At 45.2% G+C, this 18,503-nt stretch overlaps 1 protein-coding gene across 4 annotated transcripts in view; it reads right to left on the reverse strand.

Annotated features, from left to right (window-relative positions):
* PKNOX2 (PBX/knotted 1 homeobox 2) overlaps positions 1-12,974 on the reverse strand; it is a 48,419-nt gene extending 35,445 nt beyond the window's left edge. Inside the window, exons 1-3 of one of the 4 annotated variants that reach the window (XM_041413858.1) lie at positions 12,854-12,974; positions 4,640-4,761; positions 4,223-4,298 (exon numbers count right to left, since the gene is read on the reverse strand). The gene's annotated coding sequence lies outside the window, so the exon portion shown is untranslated. Of the gene's footprint in view, positions 1-4,222; positions 4,299-4,610; positions 4,762-11,377; positions 11,401-12,849 lie in introns of those variants that run through there. The other 3 variants (XM_041413855.1, XM_041413856.1, XM_041413857.1) reach the window with 3 other exon arrangements.
* Between the last annotated feature and the right edge of the window lie 5,529 nt (positions 12,975-18,503).

Consider the following 18,503-nt stretch of genomic DNA (forward strand, 5'->3'; position numbering starts at 1 on the left):
GGCCCAGCCCTCACAGCGATGGCCCAGCCTTCACGGTGATGGCCTAGCCCTCATGGCGATGGCCCAGCCCTCATGGCGATGGCCCAGCTCTCATGGCGATGGCCCAGCCCTCATGGCGATGGCCCAGCCCTCACGGTGATGGCCCAGCCCTCATGGTGATGGCCCAGCCCCCAAAGGCTCTCTGCAGGGCCTCCCTGCCTTCGAGGGAGTCAACAGATCATCCCAGTTTCGTATCATCTGCAAACTTGCTTCATATCCCTTCCAGTCCTGCATCTAATTCATGCTGAAGTGCACAGGTGGAGGATGGAGCCCTGCAGGACCCCACTAGTGATGCAGGTCTGCTGTCACCCAGTCACTGTCACCCTTGGTGTCCCCCCGTGAGGCAGCAGCTCCCACTGATCCAGCTGGGGACACTTTGTGCAGAGGTTGCTGTGACAGGTGGTATTGAGGGCTCCATCCCCAGGGCCCTTGCCAGGTTAAAAAGAGCTTCTCAGAGGACAAAAAAGGTAATGGCAAAAAAAAAAATTATGGGTTTTGGAGACATGAGCTGGAAGAAGAGGTTTAAGTGTGGGTCGGAGGTGAACGAGGTCATGGGAAACTGTAATATTTGTGAATTCTACAAACTTCTGTCCCAAGACCAAAGGTGACAGCAGTGCTGTTGCTTGGGTAGCTGAGAAGAAACACACTCAAAAACTGTCTTGCTCTGCAAAAATTAAACCATTATCCAAGTTTTTCCATTCCAAACTGACACCTGCAGTCCTTCACCCATGTCCTGGTTTCAAACAGGACAGAGTGAATTCTTACAATAGCTTGGAGGGGGGCTTCACCAGACCCTAATATTATTTGATACATTACTATTATTATTATTATTATTATCATTATCATTATCATTATCATTATCATTATTATTATATATTTGATACCATTGTCAGGGGCAGGGGAAAGGGTATCATTATCAGTGGGGTAATGCTGGTCCTGACCAGCGGGAGCTCTTTGGGGGCATGGCTGTGGTCAGGTAAAACTCTGTGCTCTCTTTTTTTTTGCATTTTTGTTATTTTTATTGCTGCTGTTACAAATTCATTTTCTTATCTCATTGCTGTTTCCAGTAAATTGTTCTTATCCCGACCCACAATCTTTGCCTTTTGTGCCTCCAATCTTTTCTCTACAGGCGCAGGAGAAGGGAAGCAAGTGAGCTGCATGGAGTTTTGGAGATTTGGGGAGGGGGCACTATCTTGGGGAATACTACTATTAAATAACAAAAACCAATTTCTCTGCCACTGCAAATATCACAAAGTGCAAAACAGACCAGTGCCAGTGCAAGACCCACCTGCAACCTCAACCCTGCCAACAATTCTGGCACAGATCCTACCACAAATCAAGGAGTTTTTGTAAATGTTGCTGCAGTCCATGAACACCCCATAATCCATACTGCAATTTTCCATATTTATAGATACAGTTTCCATTTAATGCCTTCCTGGGGTGTTTGTTTTGCAACTCAAATCTCACAGTTTTTATGCAAATCTCCCAAAACCTCCATAAGTAAATGTGGACATATACCTGATTTTTGGTGGACTTGCTAAAGACAGCAGAGTGAACCCAACTGCAGAAACACAGGTGAGGTGTGTGAGTGCAAAGACTTCCCTGACTGGAAAAGTCAGGAAACAGCAATACCACAGTACACCAAATAAAATCCTCTCCTAAATCTGCCTCATTTCCTGCCGTATCCTGCTATCACACTTGGAAATTTTCCCCTTGGGAGGGGGAAAACTCCCTCTGGAGCCCCAAAAGGCAGATAAACCAGAGTTCTTGACTCATTGAGTTTTCATTTCACATCCCTCTCTTGCAGCTCTCTGGCTCCTCCTGGTCTTGCCTTCCCCAGAATTTCCTATGTAAAATGTAAAATTCCCTATGAAAAATGACTCACTGGCCAGAAAACAAAAACATTGTTTCCCTTGAGGCACGTCAGGCTTTCTGGCACCTACAGGGAGTTGTCCCTATCCAAACCCTGAGCCAAGGCACTAAAGATTGAGATGGGAACACCTTGATTAATCACCACAATTGAAACATTTTACATTTGCCCATTTGAAAGCAATTTTTTGGCCATATTTCCAGCCTCAGTGATGAAAGGGAAGTTTGAAATATGACATGGTGATTTATAGGGAGTTACAATGGGTTTCAAACTCCTTTAGTAATGCTTATTAGACTGTCTTCTCCATTTACTCCAAATGGGAGTAAATCTCAGCCTGGTCTGAACTCACCATGATGAAGAAATTGGGATCAAAAAAGGACTGGAAAGTGTTCATGGTGTGAGACAGAAATGCTACATTTTTTTCACAACATTTTTTTCACTATGACAAAAGGTATGGCCTGGCCTCAGAGGTGCATTTTGTGGTCATAGGGGTTCAGGAGGAGGAAAGCTGAAATAGTTTGGTGCCTGGAAACTGCAGGGACTAACACAGAGCACAGAAAGCCAAGGGAAACCAAGAGGTTTCTCAGAAGCCTTCAGGTAGTTTCTATCATGAACCACTAAGAGTGATGCCAGCCCAGTGTTCCAGAAGGTAATTAAATGGACACCCGCCACCAACACATCTCTCAAGGAAGGTGTCTGGACCCTGTTGGCACAATTTGCTGAGCAATTTGGGTTTGGTCTCCTTGCTGGAGATGCTTCCAGGCCAGGCTGCACTTTGTGTCCTCCACAGCCCCAGCTCCTCCAAAGAGAACAACCCAACACACACAAAACACATGGCAGGGCACAGAGTACTTTTGATGCCTTGAGATTTTAGCCTTTATATTTTCCAAATGCTGTGCTGCATTAGTGCATAACTCTAACTCCCCATGAAGTGTCAGCTCCTGTCTTCACAGCTTGGTCAGACAAAACAATTCCTCTGGGCCTGGAAGCCAAGGACACCCAACAGCCTCAGGCCCAGAAAATTATAAACAAAAATAAACTGGGGAGGAGCAAACTGAGGGAATGGGACTTCATTGCCTGAAGCTGTAATTGGAGAATTAACCCTCTGGGAGGCTCTGGCTGCCCAAGGTGTGTCTGTTAAAGGCCTTTAATAAATCCTCACTTTATTCTCCTGACTCTGCCTGGCCTCTGTTCCAGGCAGCCACTCCAAGGCATCACTTTCACTCACTTTGAAATACAGATTGGCAGGAGGGCACCAAGCAGGAAGGATCCCCCAAAAAGTGGTCATTGTGGTGACCCCAATCCCCCCAACACTCACCAGAAAAGTAATTTCAACATGAATCCAACCTGTGTCTTTATCAGAAAGGGGTAAAATCAGGCTAAGGAGATTTTCATCACTTCCTGCATCGTGTGTTTTTTGTTTTGGCTGAAGCAGGGTCACCAGCAAGAATCAAAGGGCAGCCTAGGGGAAATAACCCTGCCCCTACTGGCTGCTTCTTACTAAGAGGGGACTTTCAGAGGAGGCAAGACTCAGAAGACTCAAAGAAAAGATGCACTGCTGGGCCATGGACCAAATGAAGGGTTTGGGTTTTTCTCTGAGAAGCCCCCACCTAAATATAACCAGTTTAAGGTGAAACCAGGCACTTTTGCAGAATATTTACTCAAATTGAAGGGGCCACTCCCATTTTCAGTGACCAAAGATTTCTCTTTGCTGCTACAGGAGGGAAGTTGTAGCCAGCAGGGTTTTATTTTCTGTGTCACCTGCCAGTTGCCCTGGTTTTGGCACAGATCAAGCACATTTGTCACTCTGTCAAGCCCTAATTTTAGTGATCAGGGTTGACTAAAGGACTGTGAAACCCTTGGTTTCATGTACATCTTATTTTAAGCTCTGCATTTCATTTCTTTTTAGTTGGTGACCATTTCTTTGCACCCTACTGCCCGCTGTGCCAAAATTTTGCAGTGATAACAACCTATATTTCTGAATATTTTCACAAAAATATATCTGTGTTTTCCTCCAGGCCGCCTTGTATGGCACTTAACAATATGTTATCTACACTTGAGATTTAAAACAAGACTCCCTGCACAGACTGATTTATTTAAAAAAAAAAAAAAAAAGTGTAATTCTGCTCTGAAATATTCACTGCATTTAGGGAAGGGTTGATACAATTTAAATTATATCAACAGAAAACAGCAGAAATTCCTGCAAATAAAGCCACACCAAGGTGATTACTCACCACATCCTGCTCAATTAATATGCATAATTGCACAATTAATATATAATTGCTTAAATAATATAAAGCAAAGCAGCCTTACTGTTAGGGGGTGCTCAGGGAGCCACTGCCCTGGAAGTGTCCTCCCACTGCCCTGAAAACTGGGTAGGGATCACAGCCTGGGAAAACAAAAATGAAATATTTTAATATTGAGAGAAACTCTAAAATAAGAAATTGAAATATTAAGCAAAGGATGAAGGTCTGCACTAGGAAAGCGCAGTGGCAGTGGAGCCATGGATGGCAAGTCTCTCTTAATGCTTTTTTTCTGGAGGATAATGAGAAAACAGGAGAAATCAAGGAAAATGTAGGTGGCAATATCCCCTGGAGATGAAAGCAGGACTGATGTCTGAGTTAGGTCAGGGGTTTTCCCCAGCAGGTTTGAACATCTCCAAAAAAGAACAAAAAACAAATCAGATTTGTAGAGGTCGAACCGAGATGTGTCCAGAAAACGAAGGCGTGCCTCTCGTTGGTCTGTGCACAGAGGATGGAGCCAAGGCTGTCCTGTCCCCTCCTTTTCCACTCCTGGGGGGTGCTGAAAGCTCCTCACGGGATCACACTGAGGGCTACTGCTCCAATCCAGCTCTGAAAAGGAGAAAAAAGGAAAAAAGGAATGAAACAGCACTGATGCTGGCTGTGCCCCCAGTTCATGCTGGTAGTTGCCATTTCCCTGGTTAATAATAATATTTCCTTGAGTGTAAAGGTGTTTTTACACTTGGGCTCAGAGTGAACTGGGGAACAGCAACTACCTCCAAAATGGGGGAGCTCCCAAACACTATTGAATAAAGAAAAGTCCATCCATATGCTAGAGGTGATTTTGCAGCTGCCAAGAATCTGGCCTTTATGGGACTGGGATTTCTAGGCCCATTTCAGCAGTTTCAGTGGAAAAACGAAGATGGGCTGAGCAAGGACCAGCACAGCCACCCACACAGAGGTGTTTTGTGTTTGCAAAAAAAAAAAAGGAATACAAGAGATAAAATACACCAGATCTCTCCATATATAACACCTCTAGTGAGCCCCTCAGACCTTCAGTATCCATCTGATGAATGCCCCTCAATATACATCACCTCCACATATTACGTCTGTGTCTATAGACCTTCAGTATCCATCTGATGAATGCCCCTCAATATAACATCACCTCCAGATATTACCTCTGTGTCTACAAACATCACCTGAGATCTCCAATATATGTGTGATGCATCTTCCTTGATATATATCTCCTGGTAAAGAGCTCCTCAGATCCCCAGTATAAATCCCTTATTTTATATAAATATATAGTCCAATATATGTGCCTTGATACGCACAAGCTGTGCCGAGCTGCTCTCAGCCCACCCCTGATGTATCACCTTGGTGCATGCCTGCCCTCGACAGCTCCTCACCAATGCACAGCTGGCAGGGACACCTCTGATAAACAGCACCTGGCTGGAGCTCCTCAGATCTCTGTTTCACATCCTGTACATCCAGCATGGCACACGTCATCTCCAGGGAGCTCCTCAGAGCTCTGATAGATGTGTCACCTCCAGAGAGCCCCTCAGATTTCAATACACATCCAAAACACCCACCCTGGTGCACATAACCTGTTCAGAGCTGCTCAGACTGCTGATAAATGTCCAACACAGAGATGTATGTATACCTGCATGTTCTGAGCTGCTGATTTGAATGTACACCTGATATATGCCACCACTACCTCCAGAGAGCTCCTCAGCTGCCCAGCACACACCTGAGATACCTCCCAGCCTGCACAGAACCTCCTAAGAGCTCCTCAGATGCCCAGTACACACCTGAGATACCTCCCAACCAGTGTTTTTTCTATCCCACAGGAAAGACTTTTGCTATCTGGGCTTGCTGTGTGAACAAAACATGAGGGCTGGAGGAAAAGGAGCAGAAATAAGGCTCTGTCTGTGTTAAAAGAGCTCTGACAGACTGGTGGACTGATTTTCATCCTTGGAGGTGGCCAGGCCTGAGGCCTTGGGTGCTGCATGCATTTAGGACAAAACCATTGTGCAACTTCTGCAGAAACGATGCCGGTTTTGTCCCCATCACGAGGAACACAAAGAGCCAACCCCACCAGGGACATCTCCCTGAACACCCTTGCAGAGAGAGAGAAGTCTTTTTGAGCTGCCACACACTTTTAGCAACTTCAAAAGGCATCCTTTGAAGTTTAGCAAAGGCCTTTGAAGTCCTCCCCGTGCGAAGGGGAATGGAGGAGATGCCTCCTTCAAGATGCTCCACCACAGGCAATGCAAGGCAGCAAGATCCAGGGTGTCCCACGGCTGCTCATGGCTGTGCTCAGCAGCTGCCCCAGGGTCAGAAATGAGACACCATTTCTGACAAGTCATCAATCCCCACAAATGCCCTAAATCCTGATTTGCTGGCCTGAATAGCATCCAACAGCAGAGATGGGAGCCCAGTACCTTGGGACAACAGCCTCTACCCTGGCTGCAAAAAGCCAAGGGCATCCCTGTTCACAAATTTTAATGAAGTGTAAGGGAATGCTAATAAAGCTGACATTTAGCAAAAGAAAATTCAGGATTTTTTGTGAAAAGTGTAGGATTTTAAAGCAAGAAGGGTTTTTTCCCAGCATGTCACGTTGTTTCTTCCAATGTGAGCAGACCATGATGCTTCCAGCCTCATCATGTCAGTGCTGTTTAATTGTGACTATCATGTTTTAATAAATTTAATGCCAGCTCCTCTGCCTTAGAAGGAAACCACAAATGGTGAAATCCCCAGTAATGCTGGGTTTTGCTGAATTATTTTTATACCCCACACTATGCCCAGCAGCAAGATCTACTGGCCCCAAACTCCACACCCATGGGGACAACCAAAGAAACCCTGTAGGTGTGAAAAACAGTACAAATGCAGAAATGATAGCTCAAGTTTTAGTTAACCCTTTAAGGAGCTCCAAGGGATGATCATGACTCTCCAAACACCTTGGCAACACCTGCTGCCATCTGCCAAAAGCATTTTTGTGATAAAAACCTTTGGTGTGTTGGGCTTTTCCCCACACAGTGCAGTTTCTCTCCAGCCTCTGGATAAGGGCTGGGGCCAGGTGTTGGCGATGCTGGGGCAAAGAAGAATATAATATTTTCATTTCAGAGTCAAACTGGTGATGCTCAAACCCCACCCTTTCTCAGAGAGAGTAAAAGATTTGCGACATGCCCATACACCCAAATATTTTTGTATTTCTGCAAAAGCAAAGCTGCTTTGAGGCTAAACACAGTTGGGAGAGATGTGTCTGTTGGCAGAGCCCTGCTGTAGGGGGCTCACATTTACCCAAACGGGGCATGTAGAGAAATACTGGACATCCCCACCCCAGACATGTGCATGTGAACACATCTGGATCCAGGGAACAAAAGCAGCCTCTCTCCACTGCGCTGATAAATAATGGAAAGGCAAAGTGCCCTGCGGAAGCAGCACCATACTGTTCGGCCTCGGGCGAGACGGAGGAAAATTCGGTACCCATGAGGTCTGGAACAGTGGGATTAATAACACATCAATTTTAATGCAGGGTGGCTTGTGCGGTTTTTTCCCTTTTCCTTTTTTTTTTTTTTTTTTTCCCTGCTTCACAAACAGCAAAGTGAATGTTTGAGCATCTCAGTGGGGGGTTAATGAGGACTCTGATTAGTTATTCAGATTTGCCGATGCTGCCTACATCTATCCTCGGATGGGGGAGTAGCAGGAAAGGGTTTGCAGGAAAAGCTCTTAAAGATGACCTGCTTGGCTTTCACAGCCCAGGGGGATGGAGCTTTTGGGGGGCTCACATTACAGGGGTCCCCAACCCCAAAATCCTTGTGCCAACTTTGAGATGGAAAACTTTATTTTCCCATCATTTGTAGGGGAAGCTGCTGCACGTTCAACCATGACAATTCCTGTAAAGTTTCTGAAGAAAACATTTGGATTTGTGGGATTTTTTTTTACCTGAGTAAAAAAAAAAAAAAAAAAAAAAAAAATTTTTGGGTTTTTTTAAAAAAATTTGTGGAAAAAAAAAAAAAAAAAAAAAAAAAATCTTGGGTGTCCTTAATAAAATCTGTGTGCAGTTCTGATCAGAAGTATAAGACCAAAAATGATGGATGGACAGATGCAAGGACACATGGATCACAGATGCAGGGCTGCACAGATGCATGGATGAACACACGTGGTGAAAAGACACATGGATACATGGAAGCAGGGCTGGAAGAAAGGATGGATCACTCCAAAAGCCACCACTGGGCTGCAAAAATGCAAAAACTGCTGCAGTATTTCCTACAGCATCCCGTAAAAGTCTGACAGTGGTTTATGTCCTTGCAAAAAAAGCAGTGAGCTCACCTCCTTGCTCCTTGACCCAGAGATATTTTAAGCAGGTTGAGCTCACATCAGTATTTTAAGAAGGTTGAACTCCTGTATTTTAGGGGTTTCTTTCCAGATTTAGGCTTTTGCTCTTCACCTGCATCAAAAATCAAAAGGGAACCTGAGAAAATAAATGGCAGGTGTCCAAAATAATGCTACAGAAGGCCTGAAGGATGGAGCCAGGGAGGTGTTCCATGGCATTGCAAAGGGGCCAATAAAAAATCCAGGCATTATTTTAGTAGCCACTCTAGGATTCGTTATTTCTTCATCAAGAAGAAATATTTGCAGGATGAGCAGGAGGGTGAAGGCACTGTCTCAGTGGTAAATTCATCCCAACAATGAACATCAACACTGGATTTCTTTTTGGGTCTAGAGACCCATCTGGGTCTTGCTTTGAGCATCGCTCAACCTGGCATCCAGCAGGGGTTCTGAGGGCCCAAACTCTGGTGTTTGTGTCATTTGCCACAACACCTGCCAGGATCTAAGGGGAAGGACAAACTGGAGTTATCCTTCCGATTTCACATTGAGGCACTCCATCCCACACAGGCTCTTTTCCCAAGGACTGCCTCCATATGCTTTGTCTGGGTTTTAAACGGTGTGTTAATTGTTCTGAATTAACAGCTCCAGCTGGAGAAGCAAACAAGCAATTTGCAGCCCTAAGATAATACCCAACTTATCTCAAGTGATTTAAGTTGGGATTTTTTTCTTGGGTTTTTTTTTTTTTTTTTGGGGGGGGGGGAGGTTAGTGGGTTTTTTGGGGGTTTTGGGGTTGGGTTTTTTTGAGGGGATATAATGCCTTTCTGGTTGTGAATGCACTGTCCAGAGCCTGGCTAAAATCACTTAGTGCACCCAATCCATCAGGAGTGGCCACTGGCACATGGTCACAGGAGAAGATGGGATGGTAGGACAAAGAGAAAAAATGTAAAATCTCTGCATTTCACTTTGTTTTAGACACAGGAAAAATCTAATATATCCTCATCACTTCTGGGCAAACCAGTGACTGCAGAAGAGCTAAGGATTATCTTCTCCCCAGCACTTTTTATTTTCTATTACACAGAATCAGGGAATCCCAGAATGGTTTGGGTTGGAAGGGACCTTAAAACTCATCTTCTTTCAACTCCCTGCCACAGGCAGGGACACCTTCCACTGTCCCAGGCTGGTCTAAATCCCCATCCAGCCTGGCCTTGGACATTGCCAGGGATGGGGAAACCTGTGCCAGGGCCTCACCACCCTCACAGGGAAGAATTTCCATTTACAGTTTGTTTCACAATATTCAAGCTCTCAAAAAAACCAAAAAACACCCAACAGCAAACTCTTTAAGCTTTTCCCTTTGCCCTCTTTCATCTTTTTCCCTTTTGCTTTTCTTCATTTGCTGCTATATAGAGGAAGGGAGAAGGAAAGATCATGATGATTATTTGTTTACAAGACTGGATCTTCAATTAATTTTTTTAATTGTCATTTCAGCAATTTAAATCCTTTCTAATCTCACTCAGGGTGTGGGATTCAAGGAGGAAAGTCCACCCCTCTCTCCCCACCCTTCCATGCCTGGTTTTAGGAGGAGCCAACAGTGCTGGCAGTGAAACAGAAGCCACAAGAAAAGATTTCTATGATTATGACCAAGTGTCTGTTGCCAGATTGAGTGGAAACTCCTCTTGCTACCTGTCCTGGTTCCAGCCAGGAGAGGGTTAATTTCTGCAGTGGCTGGGAGGGGGCATGGCCAGGACCTGGTTATTCTATACCACTCCACTCCGTTTTTTGGGGGGAGGGTCAGGAAAGGGACTCCCTTCCCAGCCGGAGCAGCTCTAGCTGAAGGTGAGCATTTTTGTATGTGAGTCGCTCATTTTTGGTACTCTTTTGTTATTAATATTGTTGCTGTTACTGTTTGTTTTCTTATTCCAGTTTCCAGTAAATTGTTCTTATTTCAACCCATCTTTTTGATGATGATTTTTGCCTTTCATGCCTCTAATTCTCCTCTCTAGAAGGGGAGGGGAAAGGGCATCCAGTGAGTGGCACCATGGTTTGCAAAGTCTGAGTAGAGGCACTAAACTGTGGGGACCATTCCTAAATCATGACTCTACCCCAGCCAAGACCGAGTTGGGAGTTTTCCCAAAAGTTTTCCAAGTTTGGGTCCTGTCTGGGATGACTGGGATCATGGCTGATGTCATGGACCTCCAACATGGTCTTCTGCTGAAGTTTGTCTCCATTTTGTCTCCTTTTCCCAGAGAAAGAAAGGTCTAACCGTGCCCTGACGACACGAAGAAGGGACATTAGGATGCAAGGATGCATCCTTCTCCAGCAAGGAGGCACCTCCAAAACACAGACCCAGCTCTGTGGGACTCAGGCAGCCTCGGATGCCCAGATCCCCAGTGCCAAGCTGTGCTACCTGACGACCTCCTGGCACAGGGATAAAGTAACAGGAGAAGCGATAAATCACTTTGGCACCTTCCCTGGGCATGGCAGCCCTTGATAAAAAACCAAAACTCAGGGGAGGGAGTCTGACACCACACTATTCCCAGCGCATTCTGTTGCACAGATTAATCCTCCTTGATGGAGAATTACAATTAGGGCTTCGTCTTAAGGAGATATCAGCAATCAGATATCTTATCAAATGCCACCTCAATTATTCAAATAATCCCTGGCTCTTAGATTTGGGTGCTGTTTAGGGAAAGCAGTCCGATTAATGTGCTGACACTTCCCCATCACGTCCGACATCCTCAACTTCACGTCTGATTACGGAATTTGCATTCAATTTAATTTTTTCCATCTGGAGTAAATGAATAATCCGAGTACCTACCCCAGCCTTAATTACATTTGTTAAATTAAAAAGCTGGGATGTGAGAAATTTAAATGCATGTAGCTCCATGGCCAGACAAACCTGCATGTTCAACCTGCCGCAGCCCTGCCAGCTCCTGCTCCAATTTCTCTTCCTTCCCCACAGCCAGGCATCAAGGAAATTACAACTAGAAAACAAAAATTCTTTCTAAACGATGAAACAATAGATGATCTTTTGACATTTCCAGCGTTGTTTGCAAGGGAATGAGATAAAATGTAATAAATTCATATACTTCTGTGTGTTTCTTGGCTCCAGCAGCTAAAATTTCCATCTCTTTATGCAGGAGTCCTGGGGAGCAGAAATCCTTGATAATGCCAAACAATTCGACACTTTATTTTCTCTTTACTCCACACCATGCAAAACACAGGCTTCAAGCTGCCAGCTGCTGGGAGTGAAACCAGATGCCACATCCCTTTTCCATATGGAAACAGAAATGGCCCCGTCTGGGGGGGCCGTGTGCTCCCCTCAGTCCCAGCCCTCCCTGACCCCAGGGCTGCTACTGGCACACAGCAAAGGCTCCCTCCAACAGTAAAAAAATCCACTATTTCAATGTTGTAATTGTCATTTTCTACACTCAGCCTGGCTCAAGCTGGATTCTGGTACCATCAGACCCAGAGGACATCAGAAAAGATTCACCCCAAGCCACCACATTTCCTAATTTTAAAATAAAGAAGTAAACAGAGAGGTGTGAGAAAGACTACTGAACTCAACAAATTTTTCAAAATAAACTTAGCAGAAGCTTGCTGAGTTTCCCTTCTTTTGGAGATGATGAAACTTGAAAGGATGGAATTAATAGGTGGACACAAAGTGGTGACAAGAAAAGTGTCCAAATAATTAAAGAATAATTAAACATTAAATGGAAGATAAAGCATTACCAGCTCAGACCATTCTAAGAGGAATACTTCACAGATTAATTGGAAATGGGGAATGTCAAATAAATAAATTTGTGTGTTGATCTAGATGTCAGCAGCAATGAAAACGTTGAGGAAAATCTTTTCTCAACTCTCACAAAGACCGCATTAAATAACTTACATATGAGTGAGTGCAATGACAGCAATGCCCCAGTTTGAGGCTTGTGAGACCAGTAATAAAATATGGTTAAAAATATTCAGGGAAAGCCACACTTGGGGAAAGTGAGACAGGTGAGAGCAGAATCAAAAATAGTTTTCCCTTTCCTCCCAGCATGCTTGCAGCTCAGACAACACTTCTGCACTCCCAGGAAGCTGAATTGACTCCCCAGCCCAAAAAAACTCCCTTCAGAGGGGTGTGACAGACACACCCCAGGCACAGTGGCCATCAGATCTGGCCATCAGGGCAGGCAACTCAGATGCAGTCTAATGGACCTGCGGTTCCTCATCCTTCCTGACTTCCTTCTGCCTTGTTTGGAGTTAACAGTTACAGTTCCGGAGAAGAAAACATCATGTTTTAGCAATGAGGTCCCCAGCGAGGCTGTTTAAAAATTAATTAGTGCCATGCAACGTATTAGCGACGAACAGTAATTTTAGCTTTTGTACCTACTTCATTGCCTTCTACATGGTTGTTATTCCAGCTTTTCCATGGTCCTCCCAGCCAACCAGGACCTACACAGAGCATACCAAGGAAATTATTGGCTGTGTCTCCTGGAAATACTCAATTCAACAGCAAACACACACCCCAGTGTGATCTCTCTGAAGCTTTTAAATAAATTAGAGTCATATTTGCTGAGCTGGCTGGAAGGATGGGAGCCTGCTCTGCTCACAGAGGTGCCCATCATCCCAAAACAGCAGCTGTCCAAGGGTATGAGCCTGTCCAAGGGCAGTCCCTGGGCAATGTGGGTGTTGTGGTGTGGAGAAGGCTGTGGGTCGTGGCTTTACCCAGGATGGAGGACAGAAATCCTCCCTCCATGGACAGACTCAGGTGGAGATCACCCAAACCTGAAGATGGAGAACCTTCCAGGATGGAGGTCTGCCAGCCCCAGACATATCTGCCAGCCACAAGGTTGAATATTTTCCATCAAACCCAAGGAAGAAGATCCTCATATCCCAAAAATGGAGATATGCTCCCAATTCTGAAGGTGAAGATGCTCAGGGATGGAGCTCCACAAAACACAAGGAAGAATCAGCCTAACCCCAAGGCTGGGAATTCCCCCAACCACAAGGAAAGGGATCTTCCAACCCTGCAGATGGAGATCTCCAAAACCCAAGGATGGAGACTCACAAACTTCAAGGACAGAGCTCCTAATGCTGAGTATGGGGATCCACCAACCCTGACGATGCAGAGCCTCCAAACCCAAGGACCCTCACAACCCTGATGACAGAGATTCTGCAGACTCCAAGGATGGGGATCCCCCCACCCAAGAATGGAGAGAGAAATCCCCTCCAGGAGAAAGACCCCCAAACCTAAGGATGCAAACCCCATCTCCCCCAATCCCAAGGAGGGCAATCACCCCCTAGGGCATCAGTGGCTGAAATCTTCACCCCACGCTGCACGGAGCAGAACCTGGGGTCAGCACCCTGCTCTGGTAATGGCCACCTCCCAAAGTGGAGCCCCAAATGAGCCAGCACGGAGCTCCTCTTGGCAGTGAGAGAGGCAGCAGGGACCAAGGAACCTCGCTGTGTGCACTGCCTTCAGGTGGATTGCGGAGCTGAGGGGAAATTTGCTGGGACATCTGGAATATATTCATTTTATGGCATGTTTCATATCACAGACAGGTACTTTGAAGCAGTTAAGTAGTAGCAGGGCAGCACGTCCCCATGGGTGGGCTGTGGTTTGTGCTTTCAGCCCGAGCTGCACCAGCATGACAAAGGGGCTGGGGAGACAGAGCTGACGTTTTCCAAACACAGCTTTGTGCCTCTGGGGGCAAATCCAGCAAGAAATTAAAACCCAAAAGGCCAAAAAAAAAAAAAAAAAAGAAGGAAAAAGGAAAAAGGAAAAATTAAAGAAAAAAACAACCCCGACATCTAAGTGATGTTGATCCCCACATCAAGCTATTAACAGGCCCATCACAAATTGTAAATGACTCAGATAAATTAAATGGCTTAGCAACTGTGAGGAAAGGCCCTTCTGAAGATTCATTTGTTTTGCGGAAAAGAAATTATTGGGGAATTTAAAATCTTTTCCAGCAGCTTGACACAGGCACCCTGTCAAGCCCACATATTGTTGCTCACGCAGCCCTGGGAGCCAGTCAGCTCTGAAAGGAGTGAGAGAAGCAGAGAATCCCAGAATGGTTTGGGTTGGAAGGGACCTTAAAGATTATTCCAATTCCCTGTGACTGGCAAAGATCCTTTCCACTGTCCCAGGCTGCTCCAATCCCTGCCCAGCCTGGCCTTGGGCACTGCCAGGGATCCAGGGGCAGCCACAGCTGCTCTGGGCACCCTGTGCCAGGGCCTCAGCACCCTGACAGGGAACAATTTCTTTCTGATATCTAAACCTCCCCTCTTTCAGTTCAGTTCAGTGCCATTGAAGTGCCCTGTGAGCCTCCAGAAGCAGGGGGATACAGGAACGCTCCGCTGGGGAGCCACTGACGAGGCTGCACCTCCTCCTAGAAAAAATATTAAAAGCCTTGGCCAGCGAGGAGGTCTGAAAATGGGATGATTTGACCCAAAACATCTCCATGCAGAGGGAAAGCTGGCAACTGAGCTGCAATTAAGAAAGAAAGGGGGGACAGTAACACGGGACAAGAAGTTAGGGTTGCAACCCTGAGTGCAGTGAGGTGCAGGGATGCCAAACCTGCAGTGATCCCCCGAGGCCCAGTGAGCTGCAGGGATTTACCCCCAGAGCAGGGAGCCACTGCTTTCCTCCCGTGCTAGTTCATGAAATTCATGCATTAAACCTACCTGACTTCAGAGGCAAAGCCCAACTCCCCATTCACAGCCCTTTTAGCTCATGCAAAATTCAGGGGTTGTTCACCTTCAGACGCAATTTCGCCAGCAGCAGCAACTCAAAACCCCTTTTAGTGGAAGTTCAGAGGTATAAAAGATGCAAAACACCCCTTAATTATTCACATGGTGCTTCAATCAAAGCCACACTATGGGGTAAAGGGAAGGATCTGGTGACCCTGGGGATGTCTCCCCATCTCTTCTGGATGGGAAAACCCTTCGTGTATTTACTGGGGAGAACTGAAGGGGGGAGATGATAAAATAAAAGGGTTTTCTGTATCCAGAAAGGGCTGGAGAGTGAGGAATGCAAGGAGTATCCATTTTTCAGGTGCATCCAACCAGAGAATCCTGCATTTGCTCTTTGGTAACACTGAAGCTTTTCCAAACTTTTATACCACCAGAGGAGTAAAATTCAACTGGGGCATGGGAAGAGAAATTGCAAACCAAGAAATCTAGCAAGAAAGGATAAAAACAACTTTAAAAAAAACAACAAAAGGAAACTCAAAAATTATTATTTTGTATTTCAAATACAGGAGGTTTTCAAAAAAGGAAAAGCCTTGGAAGATACTTTTCCTTCCATTTTTTCCTCTCTGTTTTGCTTCTTTCTCTTCCATTCAGCATCCAGGTGCTTCTGAGTTTGGGATTTCCATTTCCAAAATGTTTGGATTTTTCTTGGGGCAAAACCCCAACAGCTCAATACAAAAAAACCCAAGCCCAATCCCAAAAGTAGGACATGGAGCCCTGCTCAATCCAACCTCAGCTTGAGGCTCACTAATTACCCAGTAATAGTATTTATATGCTGCCGGCACGCTCGGAAATGCAGCTCCTAATAACCGAGGTCGGCATCAATATTAATGTCCTGCCTTGACTCTCCATACACAGGGACCAATGAGAGACAAAAAAAAACCATCAGAGCAAAGTGAAAAGAGGAGCAGAAAATGAATTTTAGAAGAATTTTTGGGCAGGAAGGGAGTGCTTGAGATTAAAAAAGGGGAGCAGCAATAAGAGCAAATGTAAGTTCCCATCTCTGAGGCATAAATCTTCCAGCAGTACAAAATTTTTCACCATCCAGACTTTGAATTTCCCCACAGGTAGGAACAGGCCAGAAAAACTCTTCTCTTCCTGTGATGGGAATAGATTTCTAAAACTCAGGGTCTTCCCCTGACCAGAGTTACTCTAAGACATTCGAATTCAAATATTCACCCCTGCAAAATTCAGTCCTCTTTTGGTTGCTCCTGCAAAACCCCAGGCTTTGGGTTGGCTCAGCTGGAAACAACCTCCTGAGAAGCACTCCTTTTCCAGTGATAATTTGGGAGCATATCCCCCCCGATCCAACATTCTGTTGCATGCAAATGTACACAGAATATCTGCAGAAATGTGGCTACGCAGGGCACGGTGTGGGTTGCATACATGTCCCAGCACCACTCCATAATTCGATTAAAAATCGTCTTTTCTTAATAATTCTACGCAGAGCCACTTGTCACACCAGGAGCATTAAAGCAGAGTTTAAATGGAGTTAATAAAGTATTAATAGCCTGCAGTAAGGCTGTGATGGATTTGAGCTGCATGTGATCACTACCCCTTGGTACAAGCTGTTACTGCCAATGTCCGTGCTCGGTGCACAGCGAAAAAATCAGAGGTCTTCCATGAAAAAGGAAGTTCCAGGAAATCAGACATTTCCCACTGAAAGATGCGTGTTTTGGGGTTTTTTCCCATCAAAATGAAAGCTGGCAGTTGAAGAGCAAGTGTGGATGTGGTGTTTACTCTGTATGGTATCAACCCACAGCACTGACACATTAATTCATGTTGATTAACACTGAAAGAAAACAAATGGAAGCCATAACATTCATGCCCAAGAATTCACCATTAAGACATTCCCGGGTCATCATTTTGCAATACTTTCTTCCCAATGCAATTTGAGAATTTTCTTATTTTTAGTCAAATTCCAAGCAAGAAAAGGGCAAATTGTGGAAAGAATTTGAGAATAGATGCATTTCTTCCCTGAGAAACTGTGGCTATGAAGCCTTTACTGACACATTTTGAGTATTGACCCTTCAGAGAAGACCCAGCTCTGTACTGATGACTACAACACAGCAGGTAACACATCAATTAACCCTTCAAAGACCCAGCCCTGAGATAATGACTACAAAGGCAATGAGTAAACTGTTGATCCTACAAAGACCCAGCCCTGCATTGATGACTAGCTGAGTAGAAGCAGGACTCAAGCCAACTGCCTAAAGGCTGCCATAAAAATCAAATGCTACTATTAAGTGATTTCAGATATTGAAAGAAATCTCCAGAGACTAATTATAACCTCGTCTGGCAATTTGGGTGGAAAGCACACTCTGCAGTTGTAGCCTTGGCCATCAATTCTGGTCAAACTTGAGACCTTTCTAAAGAGCCATTGTGTGACCCAGTGGAAATGGCAATTTTTCATATGGAATTTTTCCCAAAGCTTAAATCGTCTCTTTATTCAATATTCCTTAGTTCTAACTTGTGGAAAGAGGCTGTGAGGTCTATTCCAGGAGGAGCAGTCTGTGAGAAAATGTCAGAGGGTAAAAACATCTCAGGGAAGAAAAGTGAGGATTTCCACTCGAGGTGCTGACTGGCACCGCCAGAGGACCCAAACCCAAAACCAGGAGGGGTTTGTTTTAATTTGTTGGGGTGATGAAAGAAGAACCATGAGAAGGAGCAACACCTTCTTCCACCTTCTCCAGCTGCAGGTCACCACCTTTTGGGCATTCAGAAATGCTGTTTCTGCAACCAAAACTCTCACTGGAAGACCTTCTCCACCACTTCCAAGACAGAGGAGTGAAAGGAGAGCCCCTTCCTCCTCCAACCTTTCCATCAGCATCAGAGAAACCACCAAAATCACCACACCTTGCAAATCCCTCCCTGCCTTCCCCTCCCCAATGTCTGCTTTCCCCAGAGGATCCTCCAAGATGTCCAAAACCTGCTCAAAATCATGACCTGCCAAACAAACAACCAAAATCAAACAAGAAACTGAGTTAATTAATAAATTGGGAGCTACTGAAGCCGCACAATGCACTCGCCATACCAGACACAGCGCTCCAAGTTTGCCCCCACTGCTTTCCCAAGAAATGGGAGCTGCAAGGGCTGAGAGAAATAAAAGTGATTTTGAGGCTTGCTGCAGCTTTTCAGCTCTCTGACGAGATATTATTGGCTGATCTCCTACACAGCTGCTCCCTGCTGAATAGACACATCCCACCTCCAAGGCCGCTGGCCATCAACCAATGTGGGAATAAACGCAAGTTTTGGGGTTTTTTTTCGATTGATGTGAATTATTTGAG

Source organism: Onychostruthus taczanowskii, unplaced genomic scaffold, assembly GCF_017590055.1.
Source record: "Onychostruthus taczanowskii isolate IOZ18803 unplaced genomic scaffold, ASM1759005v1 scaffold43, whole genome shotgun sequence".
NCBI classification, from domain to species: Eukaryota; Metazoa; Chordata; class Aves; order Passeriformes; family Passeridae; genus Onychostruthus; species Onychostruthus taczanowskii.